Source organism: Pinus tabuliformis, chromosome 8, assembly GCF_031772625.1.
Source record: "Pinus tabuliformis cultivar Carrire ecotype Pingquan chromosome 8, CPIR1, whole genome shotgun sequence".
Classification (NCBI taxonomy): Eukaryota; Viridiplantae; Streptophyta; class Pinopsida; order Pinales; family Pinaceae; genus Pinus; species Pinus tabuliformis.
The window spans coordinates 1,724,985,191-1,725,000,009 of record NC_142294.1 but is presented as its reverse complement, the minus strand read 5'-3'; positions in this window follow the sequence as shown (position 1 = coordinate 1,725,000,009).

The following is a 14,819-nucleotide window of genomic DNA, read 5'->3' as shown; positions in this document are numbered from 1 at the left end:
CCCCATTCCTTGGCCTATACCCAGTGTTCAATGTGGATCACCTTGGCCATACTTTCCACCATTACTAGACACATCCGACATTATAGAACAACTCACACCCACAGAGTTAAATCCAGATTGCATAGAACAAGCTGAAACTGATCGGATCATGGACACACAGATCAAGCACACTCACCAGTAGAATATCCAACTGTATCGAATTGTCAAAGTAGGCCAACTCCTTCACCAGGGCAAGTGGCTCACCAGGGACCAAATTCAACCAAAGTTTCCTCATCTCATGGAGGAACTCAACGCAATGGGGACCATTGCTTCCTAAGGGGGGAGGAATGATCCAGGTGGATATTGGTGGCCACCCACGAAGTCCACTTGGACCCCCACCATTGTTTCTTTCATCTTTTCAGTTTCCTTAATTGTAGCACAATTTACTATTTTTAGTAGTTTTTCGGGTCCTAAACTTCCAGAGCTATTTTGAGGCCCTAAACGACGTTTTTTGGAAAAATGGGAGTAATATGGGTCAATGTACCAATTCTTCTCTTCCCAAAGTTATCGTTCTCGGATAGATCTTTCTAACGAGATATTGTGCGCGTCAAACGGAGATTGTATGCCAAAGTTATGACCCCGGGAATTTGATGTACCAATTTACCCAAACGGGCCCACAATTTGGGGTCTCATCTTCGAGGGTTAGGTTTTTGGATGTTTAGGGTTTTCCATTGTTTCTCAACAATAAATAGGCCTTCAAGCCTCCTTGTAACACAGTTCAAAGGCATGTTGCCACCACATCTCTTCTCAGAGATAAGCTACCATTGCCCTAGCTAGTTTATTTCCATTTTTGTTTGTAAGCATATTTCAGTATTTTATAGTAATGAAATGAATTATTATTTCTGCTACATCTCTATATGTATGGTTATATCTGTAATTTGTTGTGTTCATGTTTAAATCCGGATCAACTCCTATGATAAGATTATTCCCCCTTAACATATTTAACCACCTTCCTCCCACATCTACCCAAGTAACTGGCTAGTAGGGTAAATATGTGACAAGAGGCTACTATGATATGATTCAACCTCCTTGGTGACCTTAAGGAAATGGAATCAATGGAAACACATCAACTATACCTTCCACATTAGCAACAACACTCCCAAGAGGCATTCCAGCCACTCTCGCATCCTGCCCCTGGGTCCCACTAGGTGTTTTTTACCTCTTGACCTTTGGACGTTGTCATGCTATGGGCATACCAGTGTCTAGGGACCCATAGACACTCTCATGCTATGGGCATGTCAGCATCCAAGGACCTTTGTACACTCCCACAAGGTTGCATGCCTACGTCTAGGGACTTTTCCCAGAATACCTATGCCAACATCCGCGAAATTTAAGGCACTTTCCTACCCCAAAATTCCGACCACAACCCAGAACTTGTTCTAACTCCATAATCCATAAAAGACATGATGATAAGACTACTAAACCAAAAATCAACTTTAGGACTGGGCTTGACCATCCCCAACTGGGACTGACATTATGTCAAACACTTGGCATCAACGCAATCTACATGTCTAGGATACAAGACATAACATGAATGAATTAAAACTTTTATGAAACATGACAAGAAGGATAACCACCATCTCCCTTGAACTATTATGACATCAATTAGGTCTTACATCCATCATTTTAATCATTACAAGTAAATACATGAAATAAACATGACATGAACCAGCCAATTAATCATGCTTATAACCAACATTAAACAATGAAAATAATAGAGATATAACAACGATTAAAGCCATACATAAATAAGTAAAAAAGTAATAGACCTTAAATTTCATTAATCAAAGGAAAATCTGACCAGGTTTGGGACTTCCTTGTACCAAGCGACCGTAAACATGGTTGAACCAAATCTTTCTTTCAGCCAACCACCTCCATGCCATATTCCAAGCATGAATGTGGGATCTCATGGATAAACCAATCCAAAAAAACCAAGGGAATATAGAGGTTAAACCACCTCCACCCTCACCAAACTTTGATCACACCAAAACCAGTGCTTTGATCAAAAAACCAAACCGAACTTGGAATTCCATCTTAAATCCATCACTATCCTTGAGGAATTTTTTGTCTCCTTGTCTCTCAAGGTTTACCACAATCCAATCCCTGATAACTAGACCCTAAATTGAGACACCAACCTCTCAGACTTTACCGCAATCCACACCGGATAACTATACTCTAAAATGGGACTCCTCCCTTAGGCTTTATCGCGTATCTTTCCAAAATCGGTCAAGGGATTCCTAGGCCTTTGGGAATGAACCTTGAGACCACCTCCACCCCATATTTTGAAATCCATCCTGCAATTGCAAAGCTCGAAACCGAGATAAACATCCCAACACACCATGTCATCCAAAAAAGGAAAGGCTAGGCTAAAAACCACTATCATAACTCGGCAAAACCATGCCACCGACAATAAGAGAACCATAAACCACCATGCAAACCCATGCATGTCAAAACAAACTAGGAAATCTCACATGCAATATGTTGCTTGCAAGTATTCTTGTTGAAGTTGTTTGATCCTACTTTTCCTTACTTGATCCTTTCTTTCCTTCCTTTCCTTTCCTTGTCCTTCCCTTGCTTTCCTTCCCCTTACTTGCTCCAAACCTAAAATAAATATTGCCAACTGATCCTCAGAAGCCTTTTTATAAATGAGGCCTCTATTTTCTTCATTTTCCATTATTTTCTTTCAATTTCCTCTTAACATGGAACATGTGACTTTTCACCTTACTTTTCTCCTAATTTCGTTTATTTTCATAAATAAATGTGTAAAAATGCCTTTTTTCCTTTTAATGCCTTTGCCTTTGCCAATTTCCTTTAGTCATAAACACATCCAGTGATGCCCACTTGGATATATTTTCCCAACATTCAACGTGGAATAAGTGTCCCTTACCCGTGGTCTTATTTTTCCTTTAATAGCTTTTATTACATGGAATTTTCACCAAGACTATTGTAGAACCCTCCCCCTTGGGGTACACCATCCTTGGTGTTAAACCACACCATGACCTTAGTAAAACCACTGAAAATAAAACATACTACACATGGAGCATTATACTTAGCACATTGTAATATTTACAATGAATGACCTACTCAAAAGAAAACATCATGACAACATGCCGCATACTGGAGCTTTATAACATAGCTAATTATAGTATTTACAATAACCACATATACACATATGCACATTTTCTAAACCAACAAATAAAAGAATACGATGCCTGCATCTAAAAAGGGAATCTAGAGGCTCACACCTCCACCCTCAAAGTAACACCAGGATTCACGTCCTTCCCAGGAATTCCATAATCCACTGCCACATTCAAAATGCATCCAATGTCTAGCGCTATAATCATGCGCCACTTGTCCTCTCAGCAAACAATTATTTGCTCATTGTTCTATGTTACACTCCCAATGTGCATTTGATTCCATTTGGAAATGCTAATGACCAACACAAATATATCACCAGCCTTCCCTTTTCTACTACACAATCACTCGGGAAATCCGATCACCCCTTCCATGTAGTCAATCACCTTCCAAGTTCCCTGGCATCTCCTATCCAGGAAGTTCATCTCTTCACAAGTCTTCCTCATATCAAAAAGTCAAACAACCAAGGAATATACAAGCCTCAAACAATCATACCAACCATAACATGCTCATGGAAATCAATAAACACTATTGGGTACCAATGCCCCACAATGGCCCTGCTCCTAAAGTGATTTACCAACATATTACTGCATGTTCCAATTTATTTCACTGTTGCTGCTAATTCTTGCAGTCGATTTCAACCATCCAAGCAAGCATTTCCATGCTTCCTGTACCAAGCACATATCTTCCATTAGATTTAGAATAAATTGAAATAACTTCAAATCATACCTCATTGGTGGTCCGTCAATAAGGTACACAAATAATTCTTTCGCTTCCTCTCACAACAAGTCAAACTAGCATCTTTGACCAAATCATCATGTATAAACTTATCACATCAGGTTAGTTCAAAATACAACCATTATAGATCTAAATAAAAGATCACATGTAACCATCATAAACCAAAATCATAGATCACATGTAGGCATCATAGACTAGAATCATAAATCACATGCATAATAAAACTAAAATAGAATATTGATACTTATCCTTTAATCGATCCTTAGCTTATACTTTTGTCCTTAACCCGTACACACTCTGGATCGGTTTCCACACCTGAAAAAACTCATTGTCTTCTCCTCAAGGATGTGCATATACACATAGTGTGCATCAGAGACATACAACCACACATAACATACAACACCGTGTGATACATCCACCTACACTTGACATAAAACACATACACCTACACCCAATGTACAACATGACACAATACATGCCCCTACATCTGGTGTACACCACAAAAAATACATATGCCTACACGCGATGTGAAACATAATACATATACGTACACATAGTACAACATAAAGAATACACATGTCACGATACCCGAACTACACGATGCACATATATAGTACCGCATGCCCTCAACATGGCGTGTATGACATGCACACAATACCACATGTACACCAATACCATATGTACCACATTTACATATTACCACATGTACACTGCACTACTTGCACAATGTGTGAACAACATCACATGTACACGGCACCACTTACACAATGTGTTTACAACGCTACGTGTACATTGCACCACCTATACTGTTGTGTGTGGAGCATGATTGTTCAGAGGTCTTTTGTTTCAGCTGGATGTATAACCCAGGAAGTTTGTACACCCCTCCACGGGGGGGTGCGGGGGGGACTTGTCCCCCCCACGGGGGTCCAAGGGCCAGCGGTCCCCCAACGGGGGCTCGAGGGCAGCGCCCCCGAAGCTAAAAACAAATGTAAAATTGCCTTGTAAAAGTATAGTAATTTCTAATCAATCTGGGCCATTCATTAAGCGGATGATCTGACGGTAGAACTTATGTTTAGTTTAGGGTTTTTTCCCTAGAAGGCAACCCCTCTCTTTCTATGAGGGCATTGTATTGAGTCTGTGTAATATATGTGTATTCTCCAAGTGAGAAGCAGAGAGGTGAGACTGTGAGAGAAAACAAAGGATATTACAACGGATCTGTTGTAGGTTGTGTCTCTTCATTTTTCTGGATAATAGAAAGGAAGAATTGGTTGTTCGGGGTGGACGTAGCCCAAACTGGGTGAACCACGTATATCTATGTCTCTCTTGTTTTATGCGTTTTTGTGCTTATATTTCTGCAATATTTTATGTGTTCCATTGCTTCGTAATATATAATGTTATAACAACTGGTATCAAAGCCGAAGGTCTATTTGGCTGATAAACTCGCAGGAAAGAAGGGTTCCTCGTTCGAGTGGGAGCAATGGTGGAAGATGGTAAGTTTAGGGTTGAGAAATTTAATGGCCAAAACTTCTTACTATGGAAGATGCAGATGGAAGATTATCTGTATCAAAAAGATCTATACCTACCATTGGGCGGAAAATCAAAGATGCCGATGGGTATGACAGATGAAGAATGGAACCTTCTCAATAGAAAGGCACTCAGAACAATACGGTTGTGCCTCAAGTATCGGTTGCCTTCAACATTTCGAAGGAAACAAGGACAGAGGGTTTGATTAAGGCGTTGGAGAAACTATATGAAAAGCCCTCGGCCTCAAACAAGGTATTTCTTATGAAACGGTTGTTTAATATGAAGATGTCGGAAGGTGGATCTGTTGCAGACTATTTCAATGATTTTAATATTGTTACAAGTCAGTTATGTTCTGTAGCAGTAAACTTTGATGATGAAGTTAGAGCTCTGTTATTCTTGTGCTCATTACCAGAAAGTTAGAATGGTTTAGTAATGGCCATTAGTAACTCTATCTCTGGATCTAGTACTTTAAAGTTTGATGATGTTGTCGGTGCTATCCTTAGCGAGGAAATGCGACGAAAAAGCTTCGGTGAGACATCGGGAAATGCTTTGAGTGCAGATTCTAGGGGAAGAAAAATGGAAAGAGGAAAGAGCTCAGGATATCGCAGTAAATCAAGGAAAGGCAGATCCAAGTCCATATTGGGGATAGTGTGCTGGAAATGCGGAAAGAAAGGACACCTAAAGAAAGATTGTAGATCTCAGAAGGGAAAAGAAGGAGATGCACAACAAGAAAACAATCATGAAGCAAATGTGACAAGTGAGGTGTTACAAGATGCTTTGATTCTTTCTTTCGAAAATATTCTTGATTCCTGGGTGGTAGATTCAAGGGCCTCATTCCATGCCACACCTGATAAGAAATACTTTCATGACTATGTTCAAGGAGATTTTGGACAAGTTCGTTTGGGTGATGATAAACCCTGTAAAATTGTTGGAATGGGTAAGGTTCTTGTAAAACAGCAGAATGGAAACCAATGGCTACTAAAGGAGGTAAGGCGTGTTCAAGACCTAAAGAAAAATCTGATTTCAACAGGGCAGTTAGGCGGTGAAGGTTGTGTGACAACTTTCACAGATAAAGCTTGGAAGGTCACCAAAGGATCCCTGGTAATCGCAAAAGGCGAAAAGGTTGGTACATTGTATTTATGCAATGGTATTTTTAACTATGTTAATGCTTTAACTTCCAAATGAGCAAATGCAACATTATGGCATCATAGGCTCGGACACATGAGTGAAAAGGGAATGAAGATTCTTCACTCAAGGAATTTGTTGTCGAGTTTGAAGAATGTTGATTTGGACTTCTGTGAGAATTTCATTTATGGAAAACAGAAGAGAGTCAGATTTCTTAGAGTTGGGAAAGAAAAGAAGAGCGAAAAATTAGAACTTGTCCATACAGATGTATGGGGACCTGCTCAGGTATCATCTCTCGGTGGCTCTCATTATTATGTTACTTTTATTGATGATGCAACTAGAAAAACTTGGATTTATTGTATTAAGAATAAATATGATGTATTTTATATTTTCAAGAAATGGAAAGCTTTGGTTGAGATTGAGACAGGAAAGAAATTGAAGTTTCTTAGATCAGACAATGGAGGTGAATATTGCAGCAAAAAGTTTGATAGGTATTGTTCAAAGCATGGAATTCGTAGAGAGAAGACAGTTCCAAGAACACCACAAGAAAATGGTGTGTCAGAAAGGATGAACAAAACAATCATGGAGCGTGCAAGGTGCATGAGATTGCATGCAGGACTACATTTACAGTTTTGGGCAGATGCTGTAGATACTGCTGTTTATCTAATAAACAGAGGGCCCTCAAGTTCCTTGGATGGTGGTGTTCCAAAGGAAGCATGGATAGGTAAAAAGGTAAATTACTCGTTTTTAAAGCCTTTTGGTTGTGAGGCCTTTGTCCATATTGATAAAGAAAATAGAACAAAGCTTGAGGCAAAGTGAAAGAAATGTACCTTTATTGGATATGGTGTTAATGATTTTGGTTATCGCTTATATGATTACGAAAATCACAAAATCATTAGGAGCAGAGATGTAATATTCAATGAAAAGGTCTTGTATAAGAATCAGTTGCAGGAAAATAAACAGGAAAAAAAACAAGGAATACGCAGTCCTTGATGAAATCACTGAAAAAGTAAAGGTGCCTGAAAATAATAATAATCAACAACCTCAACAACAACAACAGGCACCCCAAACCCCTGAAAGTGGTGTTAGAAGATCTACCAGGATAAGTAGACGCCTTGAACGATACTCTCCTTCATTATATTATTTATTGTTGACTGATTCTGGTGAACCCGAATGTTATGAAGAATCAATGCAGGTTGAAAGCAGGAAGAAGTGGGAGGTAGCCATGGAAGAAGAGATGGACTCCTTAATGCATAACCAGACTTGGGACTTAGTCAGGTTGCCTACAGGAAAAACTACATTGAAGAATAAATGGGTTTACAGGCTGAAGGAAGAAGATGGAGGAAAATAGAGGTACAAAGCTAGACTTGTGGTGAAGGGGTTTGCACAGAAGAAAGGTATTGATTTTGATGAAATATTTTCTCCTGTTGTTAAAATGACTTCAATCAGAACTATTTTAAGTCTAGTAGCAGTTGAAGATTTGCATCTTGAGCAGTTAGATGTAAAGACAGCCTTTCTCCATGGGGATTTGGAGGAAGAGATATATATGCAGCAGCCACAAGGATATGAGGTGAAAGGGAAGGAGAAACTAGTGTGTAGGTTGAAGAAGAGCTTGTATGGCTTAAAACAGGCTCCAAGGCAGTGGTATCTAAAATTTGACAAGTTTATGTCTGAACAAGGTTATACTAGATGTCACTCTGATCATTGTGTTTATCTGAAAAAGCAAAATTATGGCAGTTATATTATATTGTTATTGTATGTAAATGACATGTTTGTTGCAGGGTCTAACATGCAGGAAATAAATGTGCTCAAAAGAAAATTGGCAAATTCATTTGCAATGAAGGATTTGGGAGTTGCAAAACAAATCCTTGGTATGAGAATCACTAGAGACAGGAAAAATCGCAAATTGGAATTGTCTTAGAATGAGTACATACAAAAGGTGTTGAAAAGATTTAATATGCACAATGCAAAACCAATTAGTACACCTTTTGCTAGCCATTTCAAACGTAGTAAGGAAATGTGCCCAAAGACCCAAAAAGACATTGATTATATGTCTAAAGTTCCATATGAATCAGCAGTTGGAAGCTTAATGTATGCAATGGTCTGCACAAGGCCTGATATTGCACATGCAGTGGGAGTTGTAAGCAGGTACATGAACAATCCAGGAAAGGAACATTGGATGGCAGTGAAATGGATTCTTAGATATTTGAAAGGTACCACAAATCAAGCATTATGCTTTGGTGGTTCAAACATTTCTCTACAGGGATATGTTGATGCAGATATGGCAGGTAACAGAGATAACAGGAGGAGCACTACAAGGTATGAATTTACTGTTGGTGGAGCAACTGTCAGTTGGGTTTCAAAAATCCAAAGTGTTGTTGCACTTTCAACAACAGAAGTAGAGTATGTTGCTACTACAGAGGCTAGTAAATAAATGATTTGGTTACAAAGGTTTATGGGTGAATTGGGTAAGGAGCATGATATGGGCACGTTATACAGTGATAGCCAAAGTGCCATTCATCTTGCAAAGAACTCAACATTTCATTCCAGAACTAAACACATATAGCTCAAGTACCATTTCATATGATCAGTGCTAGAAGATGGAGAGTTTAAGCTGGAAAAGATACACACTAGCCAGAATCCTGCAGATATGCTAACAAAAGTTGTAACCAGGGAGAAAATGAGAATATGCTCAATTTCAATTAGTCTTCAAGGATAACGATGAAGACGAGAAACAGCAAGGTCCAAAGAGGAGTCATATTCCAGCAAATCAAGCAGCGGTGGAGTTGCTACAATCATTCTCCAAGTGGGAGATTTTTGTGTGTGGAGCATGATTGTTCAGAGGTCTTTGTTTCAGCCGGATGTATACCCCAAGAAGTTTGTACACCCCTCCACGCGGGGGGGTACGGGGGGGACTTGTCCCCCCTGCGGGGGTCCGGGGGGGACGATCCCCCCCAGCTAGGGGGTCTAGGGGCCAGCGAGGGCTCGGGGCAGCGCCCCTGAAGCTAAAAACAGATGTAAAATTGCCTTGTAAAAGTATAGTAATTTCTAGTCAATCTGGGCCGTTCATTAGACGGATGATCTAACAGTAGAACTTATGTTTAGTTTAGGGTTCTTTGCCCTAGAAGGCAACCCCTCTCTTTGTATGAGGGCATTATATTGAATCTGTGTAATATATGTGTATTCTCCGAGCGAGAAGCAGAGAGGTGAGACTGTGAGAGAAAACAGAGGATATTACAGCGGATCTGCTGTAGGTTATGTCTCTTCATTTTGTTGGATAATAGAAAGGAAGGACTGCCTGTTCGAGGTGGACGTAGCCCAAACTGGGTGAACCACATATATCTATGTCTCTCTTATTTTATGCTTATATTTCTGCAATATTTTATGTGTTCCATTGCTCCGTAATATATAATTTTATAACATGTACAATGTGTACACAATACCACATGTACATAGTACCACATGCACAACATGTACGTGACACCACATGTACACAACATCACATGGACGACATGTACACAATACCACATGCACACAGTACCACATGTACAACATGTAGACGGCACCACATGCTCACAACACCACTTGTACAATGATGCACACAACACCATATGTATATAGAACCATATGTACGACATTCACACAACACCATACGTACATAGCACTGCATATATGTTGGGTTGTGTTATATTCTTTCCAGGTAGTTAATAGGGGGTTTTAAGGGCATTCGTAACCCCACGTTATGGGGTCCGGGACCCTATGTTAGATTGGGCAAACCCACCTATGGTTTTGTGCATGATTTTCGCACATGTTTTTTGGATGCGATGGTTTTCGATCCATGGTATTGGATGCTTCGGCATGTATAAATATGTATTGTGATATTGAAAGAAACATAATGAAAAATCAAGTTGGTAGTCCTTGTTTTGGAATCTAGGGGAAAATCTTTGTGTATATGTGTTTTATGTGTTATGATATCGCATTGTTTATTTTCTGTGTTTTAGAATTCGTATGCATGTAATTTTTGTACAGGGTTAACACCTACATTTGGTATCAGATCATTTTTGGCTTCAAGGGGACACCTTTGTTGCTGAGGGGTTTCACTTAGGCCTGTGGTAGACCCTGTTCAGTGGGATATCTGCGAGATCGATTTTGGTGCTGAATGAAGATGCCGAGCAATGGAAAGATAGAGATCGAGAAATTTAATGGTCATAGTTTTGAGTTTTGGAAACTCAAGATGGAGGATCTGTTGGTGGATAAAGAACAATGGATCGAGGTACATTTGGGTACTAAACCAACGGGAGTGTCCGATGAAGAATGGAAGAAGTTGGATCGGAAGGCAAAAAGCAAAATACGATTGTGTGTCTCAAATTCAATATTGCTGAATGTATCAGGGGAAGCTACAGCGAAGGCTTTGTCGGACAAGTTAGGGACTTTGTACCAATCTAAGTCTCTAGTGAATAAACTATTCCTGCGGAAAATGTTGTATAACCTGAGGATGAAAGATGGAGACTCAGTGACAGAGCATATGAATGCATTTAATCCTGTGGTAAGTCAGTTAGCATCTGTTGATATTAAAATTTCAGATGAAGATAAGTGCATCAGTTTGTTGTGTTCTCTACTAGATTCATGGGATAGTCTGGTTATTGCAATAGGTAACAATGCAATTGCCTTATATTTTGATGAAATAGTCTCATCCTTGCTAACGAAGGAGATGGGACGGAAAAATATGGACAACCAAAATGGTGATGCCTTATCTGTACGAGGGCGAACCCAGAACAAAAACAAAAATAAGTCATCGAGTGGGAGATCTAAACCTAAAGAGAGATCTAAATCTCCAGGAAAACCTGTAAAGGTGGTGTGCTGGAAATGTGGAAAGGAAGGGCACTACAAAAGGGACTGTAAATCTAAAGCTCCTAGTAAAGGAAAGGGATCTGATGAGGCTCCTTCTGCAGAGGCGAAAACCACCTCAGATGAAGGTGGGGATGTGTACTTGGCTTTTTCAAGTACACATGTATATCATGAGGCATGGTTGATTGACTCAGGTGCATCTTTTCACTTCACCCCCATAGAGAGTGGTTCTATGAGTATGAGAAATATGATGGTGGTGATGTCTTCTTGGGGGATGACAAGAAGGCTAGAATCATTGGTCGCGGAAAGGTAAAGTTGAAGTGGCAAGGTGGAAGGGTTAAAATGCTTCCACATGTTCCACATATTCCTGCATTAGCCAAAAATCTAATTTCTGTTAGCAAGCTGGATGATGTAGGTGTATAAACAGTGTTCAAGAAGGATACCTGCAAGATGGTTCGAGGAGCACTGGTATTGATGCGGGGAGTTCAGATTGGAACTCTGTACAAGCTGCAAGGTAGCACTATTATTGATAGGTGGAATAGTTTTGTGGTTCCTGAAAGTGGAGCAGAAAATCTAGTGGTCTCTGGAGAGAAGACCATGTTGTGGCATCAAAGGCTTGGACATATTGGAGAAAAGGGCCTTCGAATATTTCATGGTAAAGGTATGGTAGAAGGTATGAGTAATAGCTCTCTGGATTTTGATTTCTGTGAAAATTGTGTATATGGGAAGCAGAATCGGGTGAGTTTCCCCTCTCATAGTAAGAGGGTGAAACAGATATTAGAACTTGTGCACAATGATGTGTTTGGAACTATGAAGGTTCCATCACTAGGTAATTCTATGTACTATGTATCATTTATATATGAATTCTCAAGGAATATATGGATATATTTCCTTAAGAAGAAATCTAAAGTCTTTGATAGGTTTAAAGAATTTAAGGCTCTGGTGGAAAACCAGACAGAGAAGAAGATAGAGGTGCTGAGGACAGATAACGGTGGAGAGTTTTGCAGTAAGGAATTTGAAGAATTCTGTAAGAAGGGTGGTATAGCACGATAGAACACTACTCCATATACACCTCAGGAAAATGGAGTTGCAAAAAGAATGAATAAGACGTTGATGGAAAGGGTAAGAAGCATGCTCAGTGGTGCCGGGTTAGGATAGGAATTCTGGTCAGAGACGGTGGATACTGCATGTTACCTGGTCAACAGGTCACCTTCATCAGCGTTGGAGGATAAGACTCCACAAGAAGTATGGACTGGTAAGAAACCCTCTCTTTCACATCTGAGGGTATTTGTATGTGATGCATATGTACATGTTCCAAAGGAGAAACGAACCAAGTTGGATAGTAAATCTGAAAAGTGCATCTTTATTGGGTATAAGGATGGTTTAAAGGGTTATAAGCTTTGGAACCCAGTCACATGGAAGGTTGTGTACAGTCGAGATGTGGTGTTCAGAGAGGTAAAAGATGTTATTAAACATGAAGTCCAATGAAAGGAACCTGAGAAGATAGAGTTTGAGCTAAAGGAGGAAGAATTATACTCTACAACAGAGGAGGAATCAAAAAATGAAGAGTCACAAACTCCGGCTGTGAGAAGATCAGTTCAGGAAAGAAGGCAGCCTGAAAGGCATAGTCCATCTGCTTTCTGCTCAAATTTTGCTTTATCTATTACTGACGATAATCCCAGAACTGTGAAGGAAGCAGTAGATTCAGAGGATGGAAAACTCTAGAAAGAGGCCATGGTTGATGAAATGGCATCTTTGCACAAAAATGAGGCTTGGAATTTGGTGGAGTTGTCGGCTCGAAGGAAATCCATTGGTAGAAAATGGGTGTTCAAAAAGAAGACAAATGCAAAAGGAAAAGTGGAGAAATACAAAGCTCGATTGGTAGCAAAAGGTTATTCCCAGGTGCCGGGAATTGATTTTGGTGATATTTTTTCTCCTGTTGCTAAGGTAACTTCTATAAGATTACTTTCATCTATTGTTGTTTCTTTTGATTTTGAGGTAGAACAGTTCGATGTGAAGACAACATTTCTTCACAAGGACCTGGAAGAGGAAATCTACATGAAGCAACCTGAAGGCTTTGCAGCGAAGGGTAAGAAAAAACTGGTATGCAAGTTAAAGAAGTCTTTGTATGGGTTAAAACAATCACGAAGGATGTGGTATCAGAAATTTGATACATTTATACGGGGACTTGGCTTCACTGGAAGCAAAGCAGATCACTATGTGTATTTTAAATTAATTGGTGACCGTGTTATTTATCTAGTCTTGTATGTGGATGATATGTTGTTGTTTGGAAATGACAAAGAAATTATCCAGGATTTGAAGACCCAATTGTCCTCCAAATTCGACATGAAAGATCTTGGTGCTGCAAACTATATTTTGGGCATGGAAATTAAAAGAGATCGGGCAAAGAGGAAGCTCTGGTTAAACCAGAGGAAGAATGTCGAGACAATACTACAGAGGTTTAATATGCAGGATAGTAAACTAGTGAAGGTTCCTATTCCTGTAGGTGTGAGGTTATCTGCTGAACAATGTACCAAGACACAAGAAGAGGAAGAGGACATGTCCCATGTTCCATATGCAAGTGCAGTCAGTAGCCTGATGTATGCAATGGTCTGTACTAGACCAGACATTGCACATGCAGTGGGAGTATTGAGCAGGTTTATGTCAAAACCAGGAAAGGAGCATTGGACAACAGTGAAGCGGGTTTTCAGGTATTTGCGTGGCAATAGTGATTATGGTCTGTGCTACCAAGGAAGACCAGGATTGGATAGAGTGTTGGATATTCGTGGCTTTATTGATGTAGACTGGGCTAGAGATCTAGATCAGGGAAGATCTACAAGTGGGTATGTGTTTAACCTATTTGGAGTTGTAGTCAGTTGGATGAGTAAGAAACAATTTGTAGTGGCACTATCAACTACAGAGGTAGAATACATGGTAGCCACTCATGCAAGCAAGGAAGCAGTTTGGTTGCAGAGATTGTGTTCAAGTATGGGTTAGTGCAGGAAGCTACAAGGATAGACTGTGACAGCCGAAGCGCAATTTTCTTAGCAAAGAACCCTGCATATCATTCAAAGACAAAGCACATTGATGTTTAGTATCACTTTGTGAGGGATATGATAGAAGACAAAAAGGTGTTTCTGGTAAAGGTGGACATGTTGAAGAATACTGCAGATGCATTGACAAAATCTGTGAACTCTGAGAAGTTCTCTTGGTGTAGAGAGACAATGGGAATTTCAGGGCTGGGAAAATGACTAAGCTCTCTTGTGGCCCCCTATGGAAATAAAATAACAAGTGGGAGAATGTTGGGTTGTGTTATATTCTTTCCACGTAGTTAATAGGGGGTTTGAAGGGCACCCATAACCCCACTTTATGGGGTCCGGGGCAGCGCCCCAGAAAATTTTGGTTTTGGA